Below are 27,744 nucleotides of genomic sequence, written 5' to 3' on the forward strand. Positions count from 1 at the left end.
TATTTCTGTCATTTTATTTTCTTTGAAGTGGAAGGTATTTCCTAACCCTCTGCAAAACATATCTGCTAATTATCATGATAATTTGAACCCATATAGTGTTTTCTGCATTGTTTTTCAGAAACAGACAGTAACTCCTGAACACTGAAGGTGGAGGAGAAAACTCTCATAAGCTATGTGAGTACAGAGTAAAAGAAGGGCGCATACCCAGAACAGGTAGGACTGTCCCCATGAAGATTATGCAGAACTTGTTCTGCAGCAAGTTCACATACATTAATAACAGAATTAATAAATAACAACTATAAAATACACTAAGGGTTGCTGTGTAGTATTTCTTTCACATAGGAGTAAACAAAGCCAGAATTCTTAAAAATTCTTTAAAAAACAGTGAAAATTCAAGCAACTAAAAAACCAAAACAGCGAAAAAGAACAAGATGGCAGTTTTGATTTAAAGTATTGATAAATGCATCAGTTTGAACACCAGCAGAACTCTAGCAGTCACCTACCTTTTATTTTTGTCTATAGAGGCCATTTTTCATCCAACAAGCAAAAGGGTTCACTTTCTATCAGTAGTCCTCCTTGTGAGGAACTTTGCAAACAAAAAAATGTAAAAGTCTCAATTAAAAAAAAAACAAAATCAAACCAACCAAGCTCCTATGTTTCACTGTACCCTGTCACAAACAGTATACAAACCTGAGCTATCTTTGCAAAGTTACCATAAGAAGCCTTTCTAGATACAGTTGTCAGATGTGGAACAATTTGGGCAATAATTTGATAACTTTATTTTCAGATATGGCAAACAGATAACTCCCTCATGCTCCCTAATTGCATGTCATTTTTAGACAGATCAAATTCCTTCAATACTGAATGACTAGCTCAAATACTTTCACATATAATTATGGTTCAATCCAGACACAATTTTTAAAAACAAAGCAACTGCATATATTAGGGTAATAATCTTTTAAACAACAGAGGAAAGCTCAGCTGTGTATTTTCTTACTCACTTTAAGTCAAATTCAGATCCTGCTTGGATTTCTGCTGGTTCACATCCCATTTTAATACACAAACTCCCACAGGTTTTATCTCTTCAACAAAGCAATTAATAAACTGTGACTCAGGCCATTAAAGGTTTGTTTTATGCCCCTCTCAATCTCCTGAGATAAACAGAAATTGATGTTTATTTTGAGCCTTTTGAAATCCAAATAATTTCTGCAAAGTCCTGCAGCCCTGAAACTAAAATCTAATTACCTGCAAGTGTTTGCAGATGTAAGTATACATTCAAACTCTCTCTTCTATGTGGCAAGCTTTTTAAAGATCAAAGAGTTACCTCTAGCCTTGAGGCTCCTTATTTGAAAATGCACATTAACATTTAATGGTGTCACATTCCAAAGCCCTACACATATCTTTGAAACATATCCCTCAGTGGTGGAAACAGCTTTCCCTGCTGCTAGCACTAATCAAAGGGACAGGAATATGCTTTCAGGAGATCCATGGCCAATGCCTTCAACACAAAAAATGCAAAGCCTGGTTATCTCACAAGCAATTATTTGCAGCATGGTAACCCAGTACATCAGCCCAACAAAAAGGTGAAAGACATCCTTCCCTTCAATTCTGCCCTGGAGGAGTCAACAAGCAGATCTTACTGCTTTCCTTGCCATTGAGGAGGATCACTCATGAAACTCAGAATCAAAGAGTGGTTGAGGTTGGGAGGGAGCCCAGGAGATCACACAGGGTTCCCTACAGCAGCTTGCCCAAGACCAGGTTCAGACTCACGTTTGTCTTAGCAAGGCTCTTCCCTAATCCTTAGGGGCAGTGAAACTAGCTTGAATTTGTAGATTCAATAAGTCTATCCTTTCATACAACAAAATGTGGTACTCAGGAATAACAAAGTTCTTGTGGTGACCTGATGGGCTTTAAATTGGAGAAACTCTATGAAAACGTTCCTTCTGCATTCTACTAAGCTGAATGGAATCAGGGGAACTCCAGATAAATTATTTTTCCAGGACACAAGAAAAACTTTAATATGATAATAACATCTCTAAATTTGTGTTTATATGATAATGTAGAGCATTAAAGAGATGATTTTGTGGAATTCATCACATTTTTGAGGAAGAATTAAGCAACTATGCTAATAGTTGCTTATATGTAGGTGTTTATCTGTGTAGGTTTGTTCACTTGAAAGGCACACCTAAAACATGGAATGATTCAGGGATATTATTTAAAAATTGAATGGGAGGGAGGCATATAATTTGTTTTTTAACCTCAGGATGTTTCAAAGTGCGAAAACAAAGAAAACAAACTTGTCAGAATACTAATTCTAAGGCATATCCTCTGTTTCACTTTTTATTAACTGTATGAATCATGGGTTACCCAAACAGCGCTGAGGTTGGACTACGTTATTAGAGACCACATAAGACATCACACTGGTTTCTGCTACTGCTGAAATTGCTCCTTTCACCTACATGGTAATAAAGGGAATAATGAGGGAAAAGTATAGAAGCCCCTCCTAGCAGACCCATGAAGCTCCAGAATGACCTGACAGCCAGTCCCTGTCACACACACACATCCCTGGAAGGTTAAGTGGATTTTGATGAAGCCATCAGCTTCAACTGCAAAGAGCTTGAGCCAATGCCAAATGAGGTCAAAGGGATTTTTTTCCCCTCCATTAGCTTCAATGAGCTCTGAATAAAACCCAGTGGGCTCCAGTGTGCCTACTAATTGTTAAGGGAATTAGAATTCCAGTAAATCATTACAACTATGGTCACTTGAAACCAGAATGACAAAGGCATATTACATGATCCCCTGCATACCTCTGTGTGAACCACTAAATTCATGCTAAAACCATGATAATGTAGCAGAATTTAGGAATATCACCTCAGGCAATGCAAACCAATACCTACTACACCAGGTTAACGCCTGTTCTCTTGAATTCCAGAGCAGTAATACCTCACAAATTCAAGTGAATATTTGTGTGCCCACATCAAACCCCCTAAAGAGCCTCTCCTGCTCTCAAAGGTACTTTTCACAAAAAGATTTTGAAAAGTCATGTCTATTGGTACAAAGCAGAGGCCAAATTCAAAGGCCATGAGACTATATGATTTATGAGTAAAAAGTGTCAAGTGCATAAATTTTATAAAGATGTATTTTTTAGTATATTATTATATATAATATATACTAGTACATAATATATATACACACAATAAATTATTTTTTAAATAAAGCTAGGCCAACTTGTTAATCAAATTCACACCACAGTGCCACACAAGCTGTTGCCATTCAGATTTCACACCGAAACATTCTTTAAACATTGGAGACCAACACGATGCTGTCAGCCTTTATTTAGCTATTACCTGGAGGATGTTTATAGCATTTTGTCATTACCCTGGCTAATGCTGAAGCACGATCAGAGTCGTGTTATTCCATTTCAGTTTTTTGCCTGCACCGGTGTCTCCAGAACAAGGCCACGTCCGTGTGACATTCACGGCCACGCTCTGCAGCCGCTGCCCGAGCTGGGCAATGGCTGTGGGCTGCACACAGCAAACCTAGCCAAGCCTGGTTAAATGAACAGAAGCAAGCCCAAGCTTGTTTGCTATTCCAGCTGTAAACAGCAGTCCTAAGTGCAGTAGGGACCTCACAGGGTAGCAAATGCAGACAGCAAAGGACCCCTTTGGAATGGTGCTTTATATGACATAAGGCATGGCTTCCCTTCCTCTGGCGGGGCGCGTTACTTTATCCCCATGCTGCAGAGATGGAAATGAGGCAGGAGACAAGGTCACACAGAAATCATTTTGGTTAAGTGGGAACTGAACAGCCTTCCAGAGTCCCTCAACACTGAGGAGCTTTGCTTCCATTACTCTTTTTGCTTGTTCTCATAGAACAACAAGTCATTTGAAACTCAACAAATGCATGAAAATTGCCAAAATTGAGTCAGGGAAAAGGATGGGAAAACTAAAGGAGAATATTAAGAATACAGGCATTAGGAGAGTTGAATAGGACAAATACAACAAAAATATGACAATCATGGACAGTTATAGCCGTCCATTTTTTAGAAGATCTCAGATCTGTTAGGATGATGTTTGAGTAAAGAAAAATTGAGTACTATGAGGATTGGTAGAGTGGAAGCTAATTTAGGTATATGTCTGGTGCTTAGGTTGATTAGGTCATTCACAGCCTGAAGCTTTCTGGCCATAATAAAGCCTATTCCAAACCATCCCTGCTGTGTCTCACTTCTGTTTATTTGACTAGTTCTGTTCAAGGTCCAGATTTGGCAGAGCTTCTGTTTCCCCCAAAGTGCACTTCATTTTCAACCATCTGCTAAAGACTCCAAGCCCCTTCTCTGAAATTTGAAAGATTTAATGACAATTAGCACAAAAATACTCTTTTTAATTTTATTAACAGATTGTAGAATCAAGAAAATTCACAGGGGAAAAATGTATTGAATAGCATTGCCTTTCCCCATCACTAGACCTGCCTACCAAGTGGTACGTACAAGGCACATGTGGGTAGCTGCAAAGCACTTTGCATGCAGAGCTACAACATTAATCCTGTAAGAATAATCACAACAGCCAACTTGTGCTATCATATAGCTTTACTGACTCCAGTAATACCTTGTAGAGATGCACTAAGCCATATGCAAGTCATTCAACAGAATCATGTTATTTGTTTTCAAGTCCCCTACCTCTGGCCAATCTGCCAGCTCCCTGCCTCCCCCTCTAGGTATCAAATTCAGTAAGTGTTATAGGAAAGGATGTTCTCACACTGCTGGTCTGAGAAGCTCAAGGGAATAAAACTTCATCTGGAAAACTTCATTGCTGCATGATACACACACTATAGGGGACAACTTCTATATTTTGGATAATTTAAAATTTTTTAAAAACAAAACCACTTAAGTTTCCTGAGAGAACCATAAATTCATGACATTTCTATATAGTCAATGGCTTTCATTTCTTGGAAACTGCATTTTTTAAAAAATACTCAGTGTCACTGCAGACTCTCAGCTTCATACTAATTTATGTCATTGGCAACCTTTAGAAACTTGACTTACACTGTTAATGTAGTAAAACAAGGCAGACATGTAATTATGCCCTGAAAATAAAATCTTTTGTAGGCTTTAACAGCATCTCAAACATTAGCTGAGTTAGTTCCACCTGTCAAGTGGTCAGACAGGCATTCTTGAAACATACCTACTTGAGAGTGTATGTCCAACTATTTCTATTTCTTGTAAAGGAGAAATTATCTCTTTTGATACACTACGAAGCCAAAATATTTAATTTTCTTTCCAATTAGGAGAGACATCACATCTTTCCCTCTGCAGGTTTGTACCCAACCCTGCCTTACAGACTCAATGGAAAAGTACAGCCACAGTTTATGGCCAGATGTATTTATGACTCAGATTCCACTGTGTCCTCCTTATGCCCAAGCCACTGATTCTGCACAGGACCATCCAGATCAGTGCAGCTCAAGTCTGCTCTCAGAAACAACTTCTCCATGAAAATCATACAGACCAGAACTATTCAGCCAGAGATGGAGGAAAAGGAGCTTTTCAGAAAACTTGGCACACAAAAACAATCTAGAATATTTTGGGAGTTCTGTTTACTTTCCAGCCCTCTGAGTTATGTAATCTGAAAACCTTACGTTTCAATGGGCTACAGATACAAAACAGAATGTGAGTCGCCTGTGTTCAAACAAGATACATTTTTACTGCATTCTTACTGCAAGCACAACTTAGTATTTTTTGGAAGCACCAAGGGAGAAGGTTGGATTTTGGAGCTAATGGGAAAGCAACAGCTAATAAGTCAAGCCACTGCAGCATGAAAATACGACTGGTGCAAAATTAGCTTCTGTATTTCCATGCCAACCAGAGTGTGTTTACTCATTCATAATCAACTTTTTCACACTTTATGTAGTTGAAATGGATTTCTGGCAACTTTTACTATCATAATACTTTGCTTAACAGCAGAGACCCTACTAAGAAAAAGTGCCTTTTGATCACATAAACAGAGACTAGGTCTCCATGTCCTGCTTTCATATTTTGTATTATTATTAAACTCCTAGCAAACAGCTTTGGTTTTAATTTATTCTATTAACCAAGTAAGCATTGCATAGTTTAACAAACACCCTGTAAAAATATAGGCCATTTATACAAGAGGAAAAGTTTTATGATTTTAGAACTTGTTTCATTTTGAAAACGAGTACATTTCCAATCCTGCTAACCATTCTTCCTCCATACATTCCAAAAGTTTTGTACATGCAGTATCAGTAGCATTTACTTTAAACAAACTCATATATTGTTATATTTTCATATCAACTTGGCATGTGAAATAATGTATACCTATATCTCTCTAAAATTCAGACTGGGTATTGAAAAAGCTTCAATCAACAACTAAGAAAAGTATTGCAGTCAACTAGAAGTATCCAACTGTTGTTTGAACAAATGTCAATATACATATCTTCATTCCCCTCTTGGGGAAAGAGACCTGAATAATGCATTATTAAATCCCACAGATATTCTAGAAGGAATTTTCACTTGAATAACTTGTTTTAAATAAATATCTTCAGTGATTCTTTTTTTCTTGATATCTCATTTTAAGACCTTACCCTGGAAGTCTGAATTATTATTTTCATCCAGCTGTGTGATGGACCTGCTATTTACATGTTTGACATAAGAGAAGGTTATTTTTCTCATTTCATCATCTGGCTCAAACAAACTAGAAACTGGAATCTATTTTCAGTTCAGACCTGGAAAAACCTGGTATTCTAAAAGCAAAGTTTGATTTTTAAACATGAGAAGTTGTGTGGGTTTTTTTTTTGTTTTTTTTTTTTTTTTTTATGAAATTTACCAAGCAATATAATTTGCATTGTCCTTAAAGGTTCTCCAGGACTGGACTATGTTTTATTCTTACTGAATTCTTATTACTTATCTTTTATACTTGAAAGTGGTTGTTTCTGTTCTAGATGACTATTAAAATTTCTAGTCAACTGTCTTCTCCCCTTTTTTTGCATTAAACCACAGGTCCCTCCAAACCTCTGGAATGCAAAGGTCTTTTACCTGTTATTCTGAAGCACTCTGCAGCCCAGCCACATCTCAGCATGCTCTCTGGAGAGAGATGACACTCTCGGAGTCTTACCCAATAGCTCCTTCCTCCCTTCTTCCCAAAAGATCTGGGAACAGCTGGTTTCACAATGGAAGCTTATGTGACAACAGAAAGCCTCCTCAGAGAAGAAAGTCCTACCACTATTGCTTCTGGCTCCTACTTTCCCTCATCCTTGGAAAGCAGCAGTGGAAGCCCCTGCACAGCGTACTACAGCAAAGCACCTTTGTTCCCACCTTTGCTGCCACTGGGATGGAGAAGCCCCTGCCATAAGCCCTTCCAGGACCCCCAGCTGTGTCTTTACAAGGAGACACTGCAGTGCAGTGCAGACTCTTCGCAGTGCAAAGAGAGACCTCTCTCCATGACAATGTGCTCCGAGCCAGAGCTCATCTGCTTTATCTTTTAGTCCTCCACTGTAGCACACCTTCATTTTTGCTAGACTTGCTAAAAACTGAACCATCACATAACACTCAAAGTAAGTTTGCCTTTAGGCTATTTCTTCATGATTTTGGAGGTGATTTCATCAACAGCAAAGGTTGTATTTGCTGTATTTGCACCAAATACTGTCACCAACTTTTTCAATCCAGACATTTCACTGCAGGCTTTGTTTCATTACCAACTCAAAAATACACAAACCCAGAGACCAGAGGATTCATACTTGGGATTATTCACAACTGGCTATTAATGGAGGCATGGTGGCACGGAAAGAAACTCCTATTAATGCATCTTTATACAGTCTAGCTCTGTATCTAGATCTGTGGATTTCTGAGGATTGTGTTACCTTGTTTAAACTCCAGAATAACTCAGGCTCCACAACTCTGCATAGTTATCCTTACACCAAACACAACAGATTGTTTTGTACAAAGTACTTGAAAACTGATTCAAGGTCTGGGTTGTTTTGGATTTTTTTAATTGATAATTTGTCATTTTTTTACTTGCCTGCTTTTTTTTTTTTTTTAAGAGTATAGGTGGGTTTCTTTAAGAGAAGAGCAAATAACAAAAAAAAATTAAAAGATACAAGGAAGAATTTGTAGTATTTTTTAAATGCATGCCGAACTACTTTTTTTTTTTTATGTGCAATCTCATGCTTCCTTCCTGCACTGTGAATTACTGTAATCCAATCATTATTTTCACCTCTGCACATTTGCAGGGTGAGCACTGACTATATCTAGCTCCCCTAAAGGCAATTCTGAAAATGTTCCTTCCTGTACTTTTTCTGCATAAGAACCCTAACAAACGTGTTATTTAAAGATGCCCCTAAGCCTCTGAACAGCAGTGCTACATAAAAGTACAAAAGTAAAGCTTTGCTGATAAAATGGGGGGAAAAAAAGTTGAAAAGGGGCTTGTGTTCATGATTCAGCCTCTTAAATTAAAGAGAAAAGGCATATCCCTATGAACCTCATTCCACATCTTCCATTCAATCCATATCAGTCAAGATCTCCAAACACTGACACGCCTGTGTTGCACTGCAGACTCTGGACTACTGCTCATAAACAGCCAGGAAAACAGGACATAAAGAGATGGATTAAGTTAAGTATTTTCAATATTAAAATTAAGCTATTATATTTGGTTGCTATTTTATGGAGGGAAAAAAATGCAGACAAAAATCCACCGTGGTGCTGCTGCCATACAAAGCTGAAACCATCAGTGAGCCATGTCAATTCTCCCCTAGCAAAGCTAGCAAGGTTTACTTTTAAATATCTTGCAACTCTGGAAGGAGGAGGTCTGGAACCATGCATGGAGAGTGCTGCTATCTGCCAGCACCAGTAGAAAGGCAAGTAAAGAGGGAAACAGTGAGAAATGAGCTTCAGTTGAAGGATGTATTTTTAAAAGATGAGTGACCTGAGACCCCTCTGCTCTGACTGCAGCACACCAGGATAGATTTTTTTCAGAGTATTATGACATGATTAACCCAGAGAATCCATTGGTTCCCTGCAAGCCTCACAGACCGGACAACAAGCAATAAAAGAGTGATTTGGGTAGAGGAACAGCTATCAACAAAGCAACCTGCTTCCTTCTGAACTCTTCCACGAGGCCCAGAAAAATGATCAGAAAACTGCAGATGTGGAGACCAGAGACAAGAGGAAGTTTTCTCTCAGCACTCCATGGATCAGACTGAACTTTAGAGAATTTTATGATCAATATAAAGGTCAGATAACTGCACAATAATCTAGATTATTGCCCCACTTCCAAAGAAGTCATAAAAAGAAAAAAAGGAAACACTCAACATATTTTACTTTAAAAAAAAACCAAAAACAACAAACCAAACAAAACCCCCATATTTTCTTCACATGTGAAATGCATAAATCATCTGCTTCTCTTAAGCAGTATTTTTTCCTTTAACTCCTCATCTCACTTTTCTCAGGAATATGACTGATAAAGTAAATTAAATAAGCAAATTAGGAAAAAAAAGTGCCTGACTACTTTGAGAACAAAATATTGTTAAAATGAAAAGGAAAAATAAATTGCCCACCAACAGAAACAAGAAACACACACAGTTTAGAACATCTGAAAAGTCTAGATTTCCCTTTGATCCAATATCATCAAGATGCAAACACCTGTTGACCCAAGAAAGCAAAAGACTACAAACATAACCAACGAATACTCTAGGTCATTAATCGTTCCTATTTCTTTCTTTTTGCCTATATCCAATAGAGATATGATGCTTCTCCTCACAGAAATAGCAAGATGTAGCAGAAGGTATAATTTTTTTTGTATAATTTTAGTATTTTCACAGGGAACAGAAAGTACTTTAAAAAAAAAACGTAAAAAAAAAGCACAGCCCAGGAACTCATTAATAATTAGACACATCCTCTGCTTAACTTTGTATCCGCCAAAATGCAACTCCTCATCGTAAAGTTATTTTTCACACACCTAACTTCTGGACTTTTGAACTCAAACACTCACAAATGCAACCATCCACTTTCTCTTAGCACAAAATCAATCATCTGTCACTCCCAGCAAATTGCACATAGCCCCAAGAGTTATACAAGCCCTGTAAAATGCTTATAGAACCCACACGTTTCTACCTCCAATTTTAAATGAAAACAGTTTAAAGGGGTTGAGTAACATTATGGCACCTATTTCCACCACTACCATCCCCCACCAAGAATCCTTCAGTTATTTTTAACTGCTCTGCTATTTCAGTTGCTGGGTTTTGAAGACAAACACCACGGAGAGGCTTAAACAAAGAATATTGCAAAAATTGCTCCTGGCGAGAACAAACAGAAACCAGTAGAGTGGTCAAGATGTTATGAGGGCTAAATTAAAACAGAAGATACACCCCATCCTACAAGATTCTTGCCTGTAGAGCTACAGTTGAAATTCTGTACATTACTACTAGCAATAAACTCTTGGGGTAATTTTCTAGCAATGTCTTCTCTTTCAGCCAATATAGTTCAACATAGCTTAGCACAGGGAAGAAAGCAACTGTTTTTTCTGTATCAGTTTATATTTTAATGTTGCACATTGAATTTAAGGATGTTTTTAATGTTGCCAAATAGGAAGCTATAACAATCCCAAAAGAATGTTCAGCAGCAACAACTTACAGCAGCAACAACTTTGCTTGGCCAAAAATGCCTCTGGGTTTGTTTTCATTTGAAGGGTTTATCTTCTTTTTCTGATAGGAATAAGCATTCTGGGTGCTTGGATGAAAAGAAGGATCAAGTTTTCAAAAGGTACTTTGCAGTAAGAGGTTACCTATATACAACCTAAGCAAAGGGCATAGGAATACCAAGTCTTTTGCCAAATGATCACAGAGTTTTGTAACAAAAATTTTATCTAGAGGTTAGCATATGAGTGAAACACTAAAAAACAGCACAAAGCAAAAGAACAAAGCCTACACTGATAGTGCAGGACCCCATTCCCAGGACAACAGTTCTAGAAGAAATACAAACATCTTCTTCTGTCACAAGGACAAAGCCACAAGGGCAAGAAGGTTGCAGCATATCATATATACCCCCGTCAGTTCCTGCTAAACAAAATGAGGGCAGAACTCCATATTCAAAATTAGTCAAAAAACAGAAAATAGGCAACAAGCCAGATGATGATTTATGGAAACTGTAGTCAACAAGATTTGGAGACAAAGGGCCACACTGTAAGAGCTGAAGACTACAGAATACCATAAAGTACCTCTCTAGAAACTAGTTTATCACCATGATCAAGAGGTACACTCTCGGACATGATAAGCCATTGTCAATTTGTGTCCTTTATTCTCTGCAACAAGTCCACTTGGATGTGCTCAACTCGATGCTTGAAAATTCACAGATGTGAGAGAATGAAATCTATGACTGCAGGGTACAGACCCTTTAAAAATCGACTTGCTTAAACATTTCGTAAATATCACCTTCCCCTTTTGTAAGATCTTACTTTGATTTTTATTACACTATTTCCCCTATATATTTAGGACTTAAAAACACCTACTGGAGGCTCTCTAAGTACTTAGGGAGAACAATTAGTTCACAGGGGAAAAGCAGGAGAGTTTTAAGATCCCGTATCTTCCTGGAGCACAGGCATATGGTTAGTTTGTATATTAAGAACAAATACCAGTTGAATAAAGAAGAGCTTTCCCCCATGCAGAAATCAGTTCTTTTCTTAGAATAAGCCTCAACTGAAGGCAAATAAGACTCATTTTCATATGTTTTGTATCAGTGGCTCAAAACCAGGCATATTATTGCTACTCCATTGTGATTATCAATTCATGCAGGGATGATGCACAGTAAAACACAACACAATCCTGCCTACACAGAGTACATCATACTTACAGTATGACAGGAAAAACTGGTAATGATTGTAGAGGAGATGTCAGGCCCAGTTTTTATATTTACATTTGGGTAGGCTCAGGGAAAGCAATGCCTCAGGGAATGTGAACAAAATGCAGATCATTCAGGTTCATCCCGAGAGTGTTTCAAGCAATGCTGGAAATAGAAGCTCTACAGCTGCTACTATTAGGAAAACCACAAAGGTGTTGAAGTGCCAATGAATATCACTCTTGAGGGGAAAATACACCTCTTTTGCTACCTGTGAAACTTTTTCAGTTCCTTAAGGCTGAGTGCTGTGCCCTGAAGGACGTGACTTAAGTGCAAGGACAAGCTCAGGAGATGAACTCTAAGGAAAAGCCACGCATTAATAACCAGTGCATGCCAATGCACCCAGCAAACACGTCCTGTAACCTTCCCTCTTACTGGGGAGCTCCCCAGGACAAGCTGAGCTCTCACTGCAAGCTTTATTGCCTACAACCAGGCCCAAATATCCTGTCCATACCTTTCTGACTTCCTCCCATAAGAGAAGCCTCAAAAGGTGGGAATTTGTCTTTCATTTCCCTACAACTAAGCCTGTGAAAATCTACACCCTTCCTGAGCTTTCTTTCATTTGAAGGTTAGTTTATCACTTTGGGAATATTTAATTTTAAACTGAAATATTATAGAAAAAAATTCCTGTGTAGCCCTAAATGTGATGGGGTGGGGGAAGAGGAAAAAAACACTCTAAGAATATATGAAACAATATTTTTCTTTTGCTTTGCTACCTCCTTTCATTACTATTTTCTACCCACTTTTAGAAACAGAGGTGTTTCAAAGGGCAGTTACCCCAGTTAATATTTTTCTGAAAGACCTTTTTTTCCAAATCACATGACTAGGCGATCACCTCATCAGAAACAGCACTTTTACTGTGGTCCTATATTAAAGAGATTACATTTATGTCCAAAAAATTCTTCTACAGTGCTGTGCACCATATCTCTTTTTTTTTTTTTTTAATAGTTCTTCTTTCAGGAAAGAGCTATTGGTCCTAAAATACCTGTGGGGAAAACTGCGGTATGTGTTTTGTTTGGTCACTGCTTTAATTTATTCAGGCATTGAGTAGGAGAACAGAAAACCCAATTTCCTCACTGAAAAAAATTCACTGAAGCAACAGATAGAACCGTTTATCTCCATCAAACTCACCTATATACCCTGGCAAATCAGCTTGTCTTAATGAAGGCTGTCTTTGCTGATTTACCTCTGTGCACCAGTTATTACCTATAGCTATTAAAGAAAAAAAGAAAAGAAGCTGCATCTCAACAGTATCGAAAGTTACTGCATGTGCAGGAAATTGTGCCCTCTCTCTAACTCATGCTAGCTTAAAATGTATTTGCTACCACAGATATTTTTGCTAAAAAGTAATATGGATCTCAATTATTTTAAAGCTTATTTTAGCTTAAGACAAAACTGAACACAGAGTTAAAGAGAAAAAAACAAAACAAAACAAAAAAAGCAGTTGATTTAGATTTGTACACCTCTTTAGGTCTGAGCAGGAACTAGATGCACCACATCACTGTCAGCAGAGCAGTGAATATTTTCATAGTGAACACTGAGTGGCGAAGTAGAGCTTCCCACAAATAATGAGAGCAATCAGAGCACACGGGGCTGCAGGCAGGGAGCGAGCTCAGTGGAGAGCACTTCCAGGCGATTCCTTGCTAGAGAGAAGTAAGTAAATTCAGAAACACGTTTAGAGCTATTAAAGGTGCTATAACCAATCAGCTACTGCGCTTTTTTAAACAAACAAAAGGGGCAATGTCCCAGAAGTGCCAGGATAAATATTTGTGAAATGCCAGTTGAACCCTCCTGGATCTGAAGTCTTTCATGACACAGCCCCAGGATCCTTGGCTACAGAGGGGCTCCAAGCCACTCCTCTCAGCGGAGGAGAATTAAAGCCTGGGCAATGAAGTCTGTCGGGTGGATGACACAAAGGGTCATTATCCTCAGGAATTCTTCTACAGGACCACTCATCTTCACTCATGTTGGAAAACATGTAGTGAATACAGTAGAGAATAGAAGAGAAAGGCAACTGCCTTTCAACCCTCACCCAGGAGATCTTGTAGCTGTCTGAAGAAATAGCAAGACAGTTTCTAACAGGAATTGCTTTGAAGAAGGGTTAAAGCTTACAGAAATTCACCTGCTATGTGCAGAGTAGAGGCTCAGCTTCAAGATGAGGAAGCACAGGGGTTTTGAGAAGGGTGGCCTCCCTGTATCTGCCAGGCAGCAAGGGGTTTCCTCACCTTAGAGTGTGTAAAAGTAGCTTCTGTTCTCACCTCCACATTCATCACTGACCAGCCTCTGGAGCCATCACCACTTCTCCAAAGAAATCTGAAGTAACATCGTATCATATCAGCTTTTGTTTGTGCATGTCAACACCAGCTACCGCAAGATCCAGGCTTTAAGGACTTAGTCCTGAAAACACTTTAGTGTCTTCACTACCCTGGAGTAGTAGCTTTTTATACAGATTTTGAGCAAAGGAACTGCAGAGATATCTTAATTAACTCCTTAGAGGCTTCCCAGCATGAAGATGGGATACAGACTAGTGTCAGCTCTGAATTATCCCTGTTTTCAGTCTCCTGTGTACAAGTCATTAAGTTATCAATTTGTTTAAAGGCGTAGTTTGGACAAAAGGAATAAGAGTATAATTACTTATCATAATTGATTACATTAGTTTTAAAGTCAGCTTTGGATACAAGAAATTTATTTTTGTTTTTACATCATCTTGTTTTCTACTTAATTGCTGCAGAAAGCATTTTCATCCAAACAGCTGAAAGCATGTGTTCTTTAAAAATCACAGCAGGAACAATAATGAAAAAAAGATTACATTTTTATTTCTCTGCCAAGATCTACCTAACCTGGATGAAGATCTTAAAATGAATATTCTATAATATGCATGTCTGCAGGGAGGAAAGATGAATGAAGCCAGTCTGAGGTAAAGTACCAGCTGTTGAAATCTAAAAATCAAATTTATCATAGATACACCAAAGTTCTGTTAATCCTCCAAAAGCCATGAAGGTTTTAGGAGGGTTTTAGTGAAAGGAAATTGAAGCATTCCTGCCTTCAGACAAATTAGGACAGAAAATCTTCTCCTATACTTAGTTGGTCTTGGATTATCAGATTCAAAATGGTATCTAAACTTCTATTGTCACTCACTACCGAGGTCTGCAGAAGATGGTGTTTCCAAATGCTTTATCATTTTTGCAAGTATTATAAGCACAAACACACCTGAAAGCCAAGAGATTTTATATTTTAATATTAGTAAAATTCTCTGCTAACTTACATGCATGATACTGATTTACAGTAATCTTTTAAGTGAGGACTAATAAATATGTATGACATTCATAAACAGAAACATGGCTACACTTTCTTCCAGATTGCAATTCACTTCAGCAGTGAGAAATATGACTTGAGGCTTTTAATTTCTTCTGTTTAACAATAAGTTATGCAGAGGCAAACAAACTAGATGTCTGCAGTTTCTAGTCTCAGCTCACACTGCAGAAAGAAGACATTGTGTCATGGTATTGTACAAGACTTGAATTGCATTGTATTTCCAGTTTCAACCAGGACCTTGAATCATCCAAGCTGAATGAAGCTAGGAATACCAAGAGTATATAGTAAAGTATATATTTAATTCTTTTGAATGTGTTTTTATCTCATTTTAAATGATAATGCTGTTCTTCCTAATAATAGTGTGAATCCCATGCAAAATATCAATATATTTCCACATCTCCTTCAAAGACAAGCTGTGTTGCTGGGAACCCAGCCTGGCATATTTTTATCCTCATGCCAATTACTTTAGTCAAAAGACTTACTTGACAAATTTAGGAAGGATTTATTTTTATTTAATGTTCAACAAGCAAACAAGGACAAGTCCTGAACAATTAATGAGATAGTAGAGGATACTGCAAAAATATTAATTTTTTCACAATATTTTGAGTCAATAGTACTGAAGTTATCACTTTTTTTCTTCTTTATATTTAATTCCCTTAAGGTATAATACTAGCAAATGGAAGATAAGATCACCTTTCTACATTTCTAGAGCTGTCTGGAAATTTTCTGTCATGAATTCCTGCTTATCAAAGCCAATTTCTAGAGACTCTCAGTTTTCCATGGAGTATGTTTTCTTTGATTGAAAACCAAAGTGAAAACTGACTGCATCCTTTAAACTCACCAATTCTTTTGTGTCTATTTTCTTGTTCAGCAGACTGAACTCAAAACTTGGAGACCCAAACTGACCCTTGCTTTCTATCCAGTTTGTACTTAGGTTGCTTCGGTATAAATTAAGAAAGTAAGAACTAAAGGATGTGACCTTTAGTTTGCAATTACAGAATTTGAGATTATATCAAGAGCCCTTTTCACATAGGTTTGCTAGTTTTTCCACATAAATACCCTTCTTGTTAAACACAGCAGAAGCACCTGGTCAGATTCTTCAGCTGGCATTTTTCAAAACTGCCCCTGGGGTTTTGTGTGACTGAGCATAAACATCCCCTTCTATATTGAGATGCTGACACTGTCTGTTAGACCTTTATGGCTCTCTGAGAGATACAAATCATCCTAAAGAACATATTCTCACCACATCAGAGGTAGAAAACATTCAGTGTAAGTATGAGGTATGCCTCAGTCAAGTAAGAGTCTCGTTGTGAAAAGGAGAGAAGATGTCCAGGTAACTAAATTTTCCTTAAACTACAATAGCCAACACCAGGCAAATAAGGTTAACTTGACCTCACCTCAAACAGTTCTTGGGTGTAAATATATCCATTATGTAGGCACAACTGCACAAAGCATATGGGGCTGAAGCAGTAGTTCCACATTTTCATTCTTGTATTTATCACTAAATGCTATTTGTGACCCACTAGATGTATGAATACAACTTTAGCTCACTTACACTACTGAACACCTATCTCACATATCTGTAATTTCAATGCTAGCAAACTATCTGCAGCCAAGATACGTATTTAGAAGCAGCAACCATTCACTTGCATCTCAGCTGTAATGCAAGCCCACAAACTCTTTGTTCCAGTCTTCATAACTGGATTTAAATTCAGCTTTTATTACAGCTATTCTGTAAAACAAAAGCATTTCCATAATAGCAGGTAAAAAATGTAAGCACCTGCACCCATAAGAATGTACATGCATTCTGTTTTTTGTGGCTGTTGTTGTTCACGTGTAACGTGCTGATGTACAAATTTTACAGACAATTCACATATGGGGTTTTGGGGGAGATTCATATTGAAGGGCACAACAGTGCCAGGCTGAGTCTGAATGCTAAAATGCTGAAAACAGCAGCAGACCAGAATTAAACATGTGACATTTTAGATCAGCAACATTTGAGGACAGCAGCACTGAGGAAAAATGTTTTAAGTCAAATCCCAGGTGATACTCAGGAGGGGAGGATGGTGACATTATCAAGCCAATTCCTCAGCAAAAAGAAGCTCAAGGTTCCTCTGACTAAGATAAGAATATGACACACTAAATTTAAATTTTTAGAGCAATGGTAAATTTTAAGCTGGTAGAAGGAGAGTGATTGGCTGCAGTGAAAATTATTTTTTTCTCTATACTTAGAGAAAAAAGTAAAAGGTAGCCAGAGCAGGACTAATTTTCCCCTTGTAGAGGTTGTCCTGCTGACATTATTTCCACCTTCACCCTGACATTCAGTCTCAAAGCTAAAAGACTGTGAATAAGAAGGGAAAGATGCATGAAAGAGAATAAAAATCTCAGCTAATTCACAACTTTAAAAATGAAACAACAAACAAACAAAAAATTTTTTCTTTAATTTCTTGCAGGCTGCAAGAAAATGCTAAATTGTCCTACAGGCATAATCTACTTTCTAATTGAAATATATGCAACTGTTACAGTGCATTGGATTATTAAATGTAAGTCAGTAATACAATTTGCCTTAATGATAACTGTATAATAACCACAATGAAATATCACATATGATGTTTTAATGAGGATTATGGCATGTTAATTTTAAACTGAACAATAGGGCGTGTAATGTAATCCATGCCCTGCGTACAGTTCAACAGCTGCCAACGTGTTGGACTCATTTGTACTTGTGCCTGGCATAGGTAAATAATGACCCAATTACAGAGCTGCTTGGTACAAATATTTATGATGCCAACTACTTTTCAGAACACTGAATTTAAATTCTGAGGGCCCCATTCTACCATTTCCTTGATCTTTTGTGCTTCTACCATGAGGACAACATTTAAAGCCCCAGTGTTCTTCCATTTATCTATTTTAACTTGGAAGCACATAAATCAACTACCCAATATGGACTATATTGACTGGTCTAAATAAAAGTTTTCTTTTCATCCCACATGTAAAGTTTCAGCAAATGTGGTATTCTTCTATACTACTGCACAGGTCTGAAACCATTTCCACTCAGTCATTTAATCAGTTCCAAGTTATAAAGGCAGGCAATCATTTCATACGATCCAAGTACAGTTTTTGTTTCCACTGCTAATATCATCCACAGCAAACAGTTCCCACAAAGTACAGGACTCTACAGTGGAAAGACAAAAGATGAAACACAATGAACTGCTGCTCCTGAGTGAGCAGGTGTTGAAGGTTCTTACTAAAGCACTGCGGCACCAAACTGGCACAATTTCAGTTCAACACCATCAGTTCAACACCATCAGTTCAACACCATCAGTTCAACAATTCCTACAGATTCCAGGGACTTTGAACAAGTAAAAAAAAAAACACAAAAAAGGTTATTCTGAATTCCAGGCCAAAACAGCCATGCTTTCTAGAAAAACCTAGAAGCTGGAGGTTCAGGTAAAGATGGAGTTGTATGCATAAATGACCTTTTGTTTAAGGGAAAAAAAAAAACCAAAAACTCAAAACAGTACAAAACAAGCAATACAAAACCAACCAACCAAAACTCTCCAGACCCTCCCAGGAGCTCCCAGGAAAGCCATGCAGAAAACAGTCCTTCCCTTGTAGCATGGTCACACCAAAGTGCCTTCAGCTTGAACTGAACCTTGCTCTGCAAGGCCCTGGCCTTTGGGTAAAAAACAAAGGAGGTTGCAAACCTTGCCGGCATTGATAGTTTGCTTCTCTGTAACCCAGATGTTTGAGCCCCTCCCTTTTCAGCAAGCCCCTTGATGGAAAATGGCATCAACATTTTATTTTATTTATTAAAAAAAACCCAACTATCATACACCCCTCTCTGTCATTTAGAAGTAAATTAAGATCTCTTTCATCACAGGAAGGCTAAGTAGCTGAGTTTTCAAAAATCCTTCCCTCTCCTCTGCATTTTCAGATGATTACATGAAAAGCAGCAGACTAATGTAAAACAAAACCTTTTCATGCTAGGAGGATATTTTAGTAGAGCTTATGACATATCCTGTTTCAGCTGAAAAAAAAATACCAAAAATACCATTAAGCAGCACACACTCCAAAAAAAAAAGAAAAAAGGAAAAAAAAAAAAAAAAAGAAAGAAAAAAAAAAAGCACCTATCCCTACAAATACATAAGAGGAATGACCGACATTTGTCTCCCAGCTTAACTGTAAGATAAAATACAAAAATCTAAGAGGGTTTTTTTTTTCTGTTTTTTCAGGATAGAAATATTTTTTCCAAAATGGTGAAACATATTTACATGACTAAATGCTTTCTTATATCCCTTCAGTTCTAAGTTCTAGCATGTCTAAAAACAAGAACAAGTAAGAGGAAAAAAAAATTTATATTTCACCATGGCTGAAATTCAGGAGAGGTTTTTCCGTATTTCTGCCCTTCCTTCCCAGAAATACACATCTTTACAAGATAGCATCCACAGATATACCACCCAAACCCAGCAGGTTAATTACAATTTTTCCCCCCATGCCAGTATAAATTGTTTTAATTGGAAAGGAAACCTGAAGCTGTAAAAGACTTCATCCTAACGTTTAAAGCAAAGAAAGTTGAATTCACAGGAGAAATAGAATTTAAAATACAAAATTCATTTACATGAATAATTTTGAAGAAGCAATAATGAATATGGTGAAAAAGATACCATTATCTTTCAGAGACTTGATTCTGATATATTAATTTTTGGTGGCCTTTCTTTAATTTAAAAAAAAAAAAAAAAAACAAACAAAAACAAACAAAAACCCCCAAAACAAAACAAACAAACAAACAAAAAAAAAACACACAAAGGTTTTATTAAAAGGTCCAACTCAAAAAGAGAAAAAATACCCTTTAACTGATTGTTTCCATATCCAGTCAACTGCTTCCAAACTGTTACAGTAAAACCTACAGTAACTACTTCTCTTTTCCCTTCCCTCCCCAAAATTGCCTCCTTTCTCTATTATTCTAAGAGGTCATAAATTGATACAGGGATGTGCAACTTTCTTCTCCACACTGCAGACAACAAGTCAGACTGAAGAAACATTTCTACAGGCAACAGCACTGGTGGTAGAAAGCTACCAACTTACCCACCTCAGAGCCACAAAGCTGCTGAGCTCTTACCTCAGCACAGCTAGACAACCTCCCACCAAAAACTCCTAAAAACACCCCAAATACATCTGGGTTGTAGATGATGGACACAGTACAAGATGGCTTTCTTCCACTGCCAGTCCTGCTTCCACTTAAGGTTCTGGCTGGTGTTCAGACACAGCAGGAGCTGTGTTCCTGAGAGCTCCTCAGCTCCCCCAGACACACTGTAATGTGCTCAGGCCCAGCTCTGAATGAACATAATGGCTGTTTTGAATTATTCAGGATTTTACAAACAGGTCATAATGTAGTTAAACATGCCCGGAATGAATATGGCAGAATGTGGGTTCCTATAGACTTGAAAAAGAGGGGCTGTGTGAATGTTTATTATTTGTTTCAGCAGCTGATTACTTTAGAAGAGAGAAGTTAAGCTCCTTGGAAACATGCTTGACTTCTTTTGCAAATACTGAGCAACTGCATTACAGAAACACAAATGGTACTGATACGGTCAATGTAAGAAGGTGAGTGTCCAGCACAGCAGATATTCTTTTGCATAATTCTGAGAGCAAGTGTTTTCTGTTAAAAATCTATGACCAGAAAATAGAATTCAAGGGAACCAGTCCTTTTGGTTTCCCCTCAAACACAGTTTCCACCTTCAAGGCTTGCAGGCACTCAACTCTATCACAAGTAACTGGCAACAAAAATAATCTGAACTCTCCTTCACTACTTGATTTCAACCTTTTGGAGCATCTAAAACTCCTTTGACAAGGGCAGGCCAATAAGGAGCAAGTAAAATAGGAACCATCTGAGCTTTATCCTTCCAGACATAAGGCACCAGACTGACTGAATAATGTATCCTCTTCACAAGCACCCAGCCTTTGGGAAAGAAACTGCAAAAAGACATCATCCAGGACTGGAAGGTAGGGAAGATGCATAGGCAGCTCCATAATAAAACACCTTTTTTAAGAGGAGCTTATTTCCAGATGAAGCACATAAACAACAACATACAAGACAAACATGATACTGGAATATTTTATGCTGGGCAAAAGTTGTTTTCTCAATGATGCTACATGACCAAGAAAACTGTTTTTCAAAAGGTTTCATTTCATTTTGTAAGATATACAAGCCTCTGTTACAACACTCACAGAAGTTGTTATTGACATAGGAAACAAAACTTTCTCCTCACTGCCAATTCCCTAGCAATTATAATGCAAATAATTTATCAACCAAACATAAAAAGAACTCTGCCTTTCTCTAGATTCGGTGAAAAAAACACAAACCAAAACCTCACGACTTCACTGTGGAGACTGTCACCAATTTGAAACTGGTTCAAAAGCACTTTAAAAATAAGAATTTTAAAGCATACACAATAAGGTAACACTTGTAAGCTTCTGAGACAGCCCAGACAGACTTCAACACACTAAAAAGGAGTGGGTTATTCTCTGTAGTAGAAGGAGAACACAGTTTTTATGTATATTAAAATTTTGCATTTGCTCTTGAGACATTGCCCTGCATAATACAAAGGAAGAGTGACAGCCATGGAAGGCAGCCATGGAAGATATCAAGGAAGAGAAGCACTACAGACGTGATACATGTTTAAATGCTTTGGAAAAAAGACCCCCTTTTAAGAGTCAGTTACTATAATTTTAAATGTTTAAACATGGAGTACAACAAAATTCACTTAATATGTTTTTGCAAGTCCCATGTTGCATCCTCAGTATTTCAGAGCATCTCACACTACAGCATCTAATCCCTAACTACAGCTGCTCAGAATTATAGACTATTGAGCTTTGAGGATTTCACAAGTGATTTTCCCCTTTACATCTCCTTTCATTTTGCAAGTTGATAATTCCGTATCAGAGTGATGGGGTTTGATCCCATACTACCTTTTGTCACACAAAGATTGTATTGTCTGTAGATCTTTTGATGATCATCCTTAAGCTTGCTTGGAATAGGATATTGTCAGTCAGGCACAAATGAAGCAAGGCTTTACTGTATATCCCTTGTCCCATCAACACACTTTGAGCCTCTGAAGGATTTGAAATATATGGAACAGTAATAGGATGTACACAACAATCCACTGAGCTGAGGGCCTGGCTTGCTGTAGTAACCCAATCTGGAAGTAATAAATATAAGTTATACCTCAACCAGATCTGAAGTGTGAGGGGGAGAGAAGCACACACCTTCAATGGTAGCAGGAAAGATGCTGCTCCACATAACATCTTTTACTTTGGAAGATTAGCTGGTGACTTTCTTTCTCAGTGTATCCTGGATTAATTTGGGTGAAGGAACAGACTTTTTCCTTAGGACAAGCACTCAATACACACAATAACCCACAGCTTCTCTTGACAAGCAAGCATTAAAAGGGTTGCATGCTGTTTAAAGTAACAGGTTAAAGAAGCAATAAATACTTTTGTGAGTAGCTGTATTAGAGACAGGAAACACCACTGTTCCATCCCTTTCAATATATTTTGTATATTTCTGTGCTCACCTGCTACTTCGTCACTCTGTGGTCTGGATTCCTTTCAGCCACTGCTTCAATAACCGTGGTCCAATACCATCAGATACAACTCCCCATCAGTTAACTTGTGTGCATGCTTTGGGACCAAACCACAGCTGCAGCAGGTCAAAGACACACATAAAGCAGTACGAACTCTGGTGACCAGGCACAGATCTGTGTAACTGAAGTTCTACATAACTCCTCCCCTAAACAACAGACATGGCCCTTCAGAAATATCTTCCCTTGGGGCACCAATAAAAAGCACTAAGTAATGTGCAATCCTACTGAAGCTAAAGAAGTTACTGCTAGCATAAGAACAATTTAAGTGAAAACTCAAGGAAGGAAGTGTTATTAGTAGCTGCCTGGTTTTCCTCTTACCCAGCTCAACAGCTATAGCAGCCAGGCAGGTATTTTTCTACATTTCCACCATGATGGGACTATCTTCAACTCACAAATTAACTAGCAAGGACTGGTCTAACAAGCACTCACTTTAGGTTCCAAGTGCAGCAACAACTACATAAATCAGTTCTTCACTTCTCAGAAGAAAACTAACCTAATTACACTGTGACATTTTAGCTGAAATAATAAGAGGAAAAATAAATTAAAAAGGGAAAAAACTTACCTCATAAACAACTTATTTCATAGACAATACTTTTTTTTTCATTCCTTAATGACATTCTACTGCAACAAACAAATTCAGGTGCTCTTCCTCCCTAAACTAGTCATTTATCTTTTAATCTTTGTGACTTCTCTTTTACTAATAAATACTGCAAAATTTCTCTCTCTACTGATGCAGCTCACTTATTGCCTTACTAACTTTTATTACAGCTGAGACTTCCATAATTCACTTTATTTCTACTCCCGGTTCCTTTAGCTAATAGGCATAATTTCTCTTTTTTCTTGGGGCAGCAAACAGAATATCTTCTTAGCATGCCTCATTATTTTTGACACCCATCTTTTCCAGTGACGCATACTCTGCAAGTCCGTGCTCCTGCTGTTTTTGTTAGCAGCACTATACATTTGAAGCCTCTTTAGGCTCTGGTACATGCACTGCAATCTCTGAAAAATTCATAAAAAAAAAAAAGAAAAGAAAGAGTATACACATGGGCAAAGAAGTATCTGCTGTTTGTCCAACTTGTTGCAAACATTCAAAAAGCCCCTAGCTCCCAAGTAATTATGAAGACAGCTTGAACAATTTAAATATTAAAAATGCATTTTATTATTTAAGCATTTCGTAAGAGGAGCATGGAATCACTGCAGCAGACAAAATCAAGGTACAGTTGGAATTCCAAGTGCACAGTATGCTGTCAAAAAGAAATAGAACTTTCCTGTATTTGGTACAATATAAATTTGCAAACCCTGTAGCACAAAGAGGGAAATTGCCTCATGTTAACCTTAAGCACAGGGCTCTGTAACAAAGCTTTGGTCACAGCTTGTGAACTCCCTGCTTTGTAGCCATCATAAATTCACTGCCAGTGTCTACTGAGGTACCATTCTGTTCAAACTCAGATCAGCTAAGAATTTTGAATTATTTTACAAAATAAGCAAGTGTATCTTCCCCACCTCAGCCAAGCCTTGGTGTGTATTGCCTTGAGTAACTGTGTCACTAATACAGTAGTTCAGGATGAAAAGCAGGAGTTTGGTTTAGGGGTTTTTGCTTGTACTGGGTTTTTTGAGATGAGAGATGAGAAGAAAGAATTGAGGGCAAAAAGAGATAAGATGAGCATCCAGCCTCCTTGATTCCCCCAGAGATTCACATGCACACAAACACCAACTGCCAATTTATGATTAAAGAACATCATCTTTTAATGATGGGACAAAGCTACAGCACCAGGACAGATGCATTTGTTTCTCAAAACATACATTACTGAAGCTGTGCCTCATTCCTTGAGAGCTGCTATGGTGGCATTGCTCTCAAAATGCTGCTGCCTTCCTTAAGAGCAGCAAGAGCAACAAGAGAGCAGAGATAAAGAGGATTGCTTATCACATCTTGGTCAATCCCCATAGTGACTTCAGTCCTGCTTTGGCTTCCCTAACCCAAGTGAAACTGTCTCTGTTACCTGGCCTGTTCACAGATTAACCTTAGTCAAAAATCTTTCCTACTGTCTGATAAGGGCCACAGTTTCCAAACTGCTTCATTTCAAATATACTTTCTTTTACATGCCATAGAAGACATGTCAGTTCCCCTTCCCTCCTCCTGAAAAGGGCTTTTAAAATTCTAGAGTTCTTTTGACCTTCTAGTCTTTGGTAAATTAAGGCTGGTAACCCATTTGAAACTGAAGACAAGAACATAGAAGTTAACAGCCTCCCTCATTGCTTTCTGAGCACCACAATGTCTTTATCTGTAGCTATTATACGCCTGTCTTGATTGGGTTTCACACAGATCCCATTAAAAGTTACAGCACTAAGCACTGATGCAAGATGTGCTTAATAAGAGATCCGTAGTTAGATGAGCTTTTTTCCCCAGCAGATCCCCTCCAGACCCACAGTTACTGTATGTTATTAGTCAGAGACCAACACTTCCCAGCAGCTGCACAAGCTCCACAAACTTCATAATGTGACTCCACACAGAAGCAAGATCTAAGCAGTTCAAAGCTTCAGAGGCTGACTAAATAACCAACTACTGAAGAACAGCACAAAAACCACCAAAACAGTTTAACTAAAATGTCTTTTATTTGTGTCATCATCTCAAACCTCAGGTCTAAATCAACCCAGGATAAGAGAGCATTTCCAAAATGCCACAAGACTGCACTGAGACATAAAACACTTTCCAAACAGTGATTGCTGGAAACTGGGGCTCCTTGCTTCTGAAAACCACCACCTTTCCCACCAGGTGCCCCACTCAGAAGAGAAGCAGCACATCACTGATCTTGTACAGGTACAAGTCTCTTCTTATCCTGTACATGGACTCCATGTTCTTACTGGTTTCTCAGTCTGTGTCTCACTGCTGCATCTCAGCAGCTTTCTCTCTAAGGCTTTTCCCAGGCCAGGTGTTACCCAGCCTTCAGGCTGTGAGCTAAGCACTCCATTACTAACTACAACACTATTGCAGAAATGGGTGGAATGCAAAGAGGAGCTCCTAGGGACAGCCTGGGGAGTCCTGGACAGCTAGACACTTGAAGAATCAAGTGAAAAAGAACAGGTGAAGAAAACTTGTTAGCAATCTATCTTCCTCAAGCACTGGGCAGTACTAACCAGGTGCAGTGCTCCAAATGATTCCAGCATACATATCTGAAAATAAAATCCTGTGCTCTGGACTACAATGCAGCACTAGAGAGAAGCAGTCTTTACTTTGCAGTGCCCTATCTGCAAGCCAACATCTCAACATCAAATTTAAACCTTTAATACAGAACCAAACACCTCAAGAGGCTCCTGTGCCAGAAGAGACCACAGAAATTTGGGTCATGCAATAGCGTGAAACCTATTCCAGAGGAACATTTCTGCTTGGTCTCCATGTCTCTGCATACTCAGTGAGATTTTACAATAGTTCTCTTGGCTTCCTTTTCCCCCATACAGCCATAATCAAATTTACTAGACTTTTCTTATTTCTTCATTACCTCTTACAAGATTTGAGAAAGGACATTCATCCCTGGATTCAATCCAAAAACACACTTAGGCATACTTGAAACGTAAAGGACACAAGTGGTTCAACTGTAGTCAGTGAAATAGAGCATACACCTAATTTTCATAACGCCAGCTGTCCAGCAAAGTCCCATCTTTTTCCCATTTATTTCATTAAATTTTAAAACAAAATGAAAACTTTGACCCTTCTTGAAATTATAAAATGTTGTTATTCCTTTGCAAATAAATATGACACAGGACAAAGCTTTTGGACACAACATCTAACTTAGAGGAAAGTAGAAAATCTGGTTTATTTTCTCTCCTCTAAATCAAGCTGTACCACTTGAGTTGTAAGATTCTTTCTTTTGACCCTTTTCTTCTCAGAGCCACAGTCCCTGTTCAATTTCTCTTTTCTGATGCTCTGTGGTGGGATGAGAAAAGATGCAGACAGCAATACATCATGTGTGACATAAATGAGCCAGAAAGCCTGATTTTGGTAAGAGAACCAGCACACTAAAACCATGAAAAATCCAGGTTTTTGAAGCACCAAAGCATCTCCTATATAAGTATTTAATAGATCTAAAACATTTGGAATGAAATGGTTCACTAAGTGTTCCTGCAGAAAGAAAATTATAAAGATGAGCTTCTGGGCAATCTTATTTTACATTGAAAAAAAGTCTCAGACAAGGTCCTTCACTCTGAAAACATTGCAAACATACAAAATATATATATTAAAAAAACCCCAGCACATCCCAGACAATCTTTAAGAGAATTAAATAGGTGAAAAAAATTAATTAATTTCAAAGAAACACAAAGGCCAGGAAACTTAGTGATACTGTCAAAAGGCTGCAACAAAAGGCTGAATGCATTTTATTTGCAGTATGTTTGATTGTGCCCAGCTCGTTCTAGATGTGTGCTATAAGAATTTTGGTTTTACCTGATTTACATGCATCAGTTATGGTAATTACATCCATGACACATACACGTACTTTGTAGCTGGCTTGGCTCCCAAATTTATGTCTGATATTTATGCAATAGGATGGAGGCAAAGGGAAAAGACATATGCAGCTTGAGACGGCTAAAACAAATTTTTCTGTAAGAAAATTTTCAGCTGTAAATATTCACACCATGTCTTATTCTGCAGTTTCTTATCCCCTATACTTCCTATGGCACTGAATTCTTGCTCTTTTCCCTTTATCTGAGAGCTTTTTGAGAAGACTGCTGTTGGCTACAGATTTTCAGGGGTTTTTTGGGGTTTTTTTTGCTTAGAACTTTATTTTTCTTTCAGTTGCATTTGTTCATTATAAAATTCAGGTTTTTCTGTTCTTGCCCTCTTCCTTTCCCTGCCTTCCTTTCCTAATTACAAGCAATCCTGCAGTTTTAGAT

The sequence above is a fragment of the Vidua macroura genome, chromosome 7 (assembly GCF_024509145.1).
Source record: "Vidua macroura isolate BioBank_ID:100142 chromosome 7, ASM2450914v1, whole genome shotgun sequence".
NCBI lineage: Eukaryota > Metazoa > Chordata > Aves > Passeriformes > Viduidae > Vidua > Vidua macroura.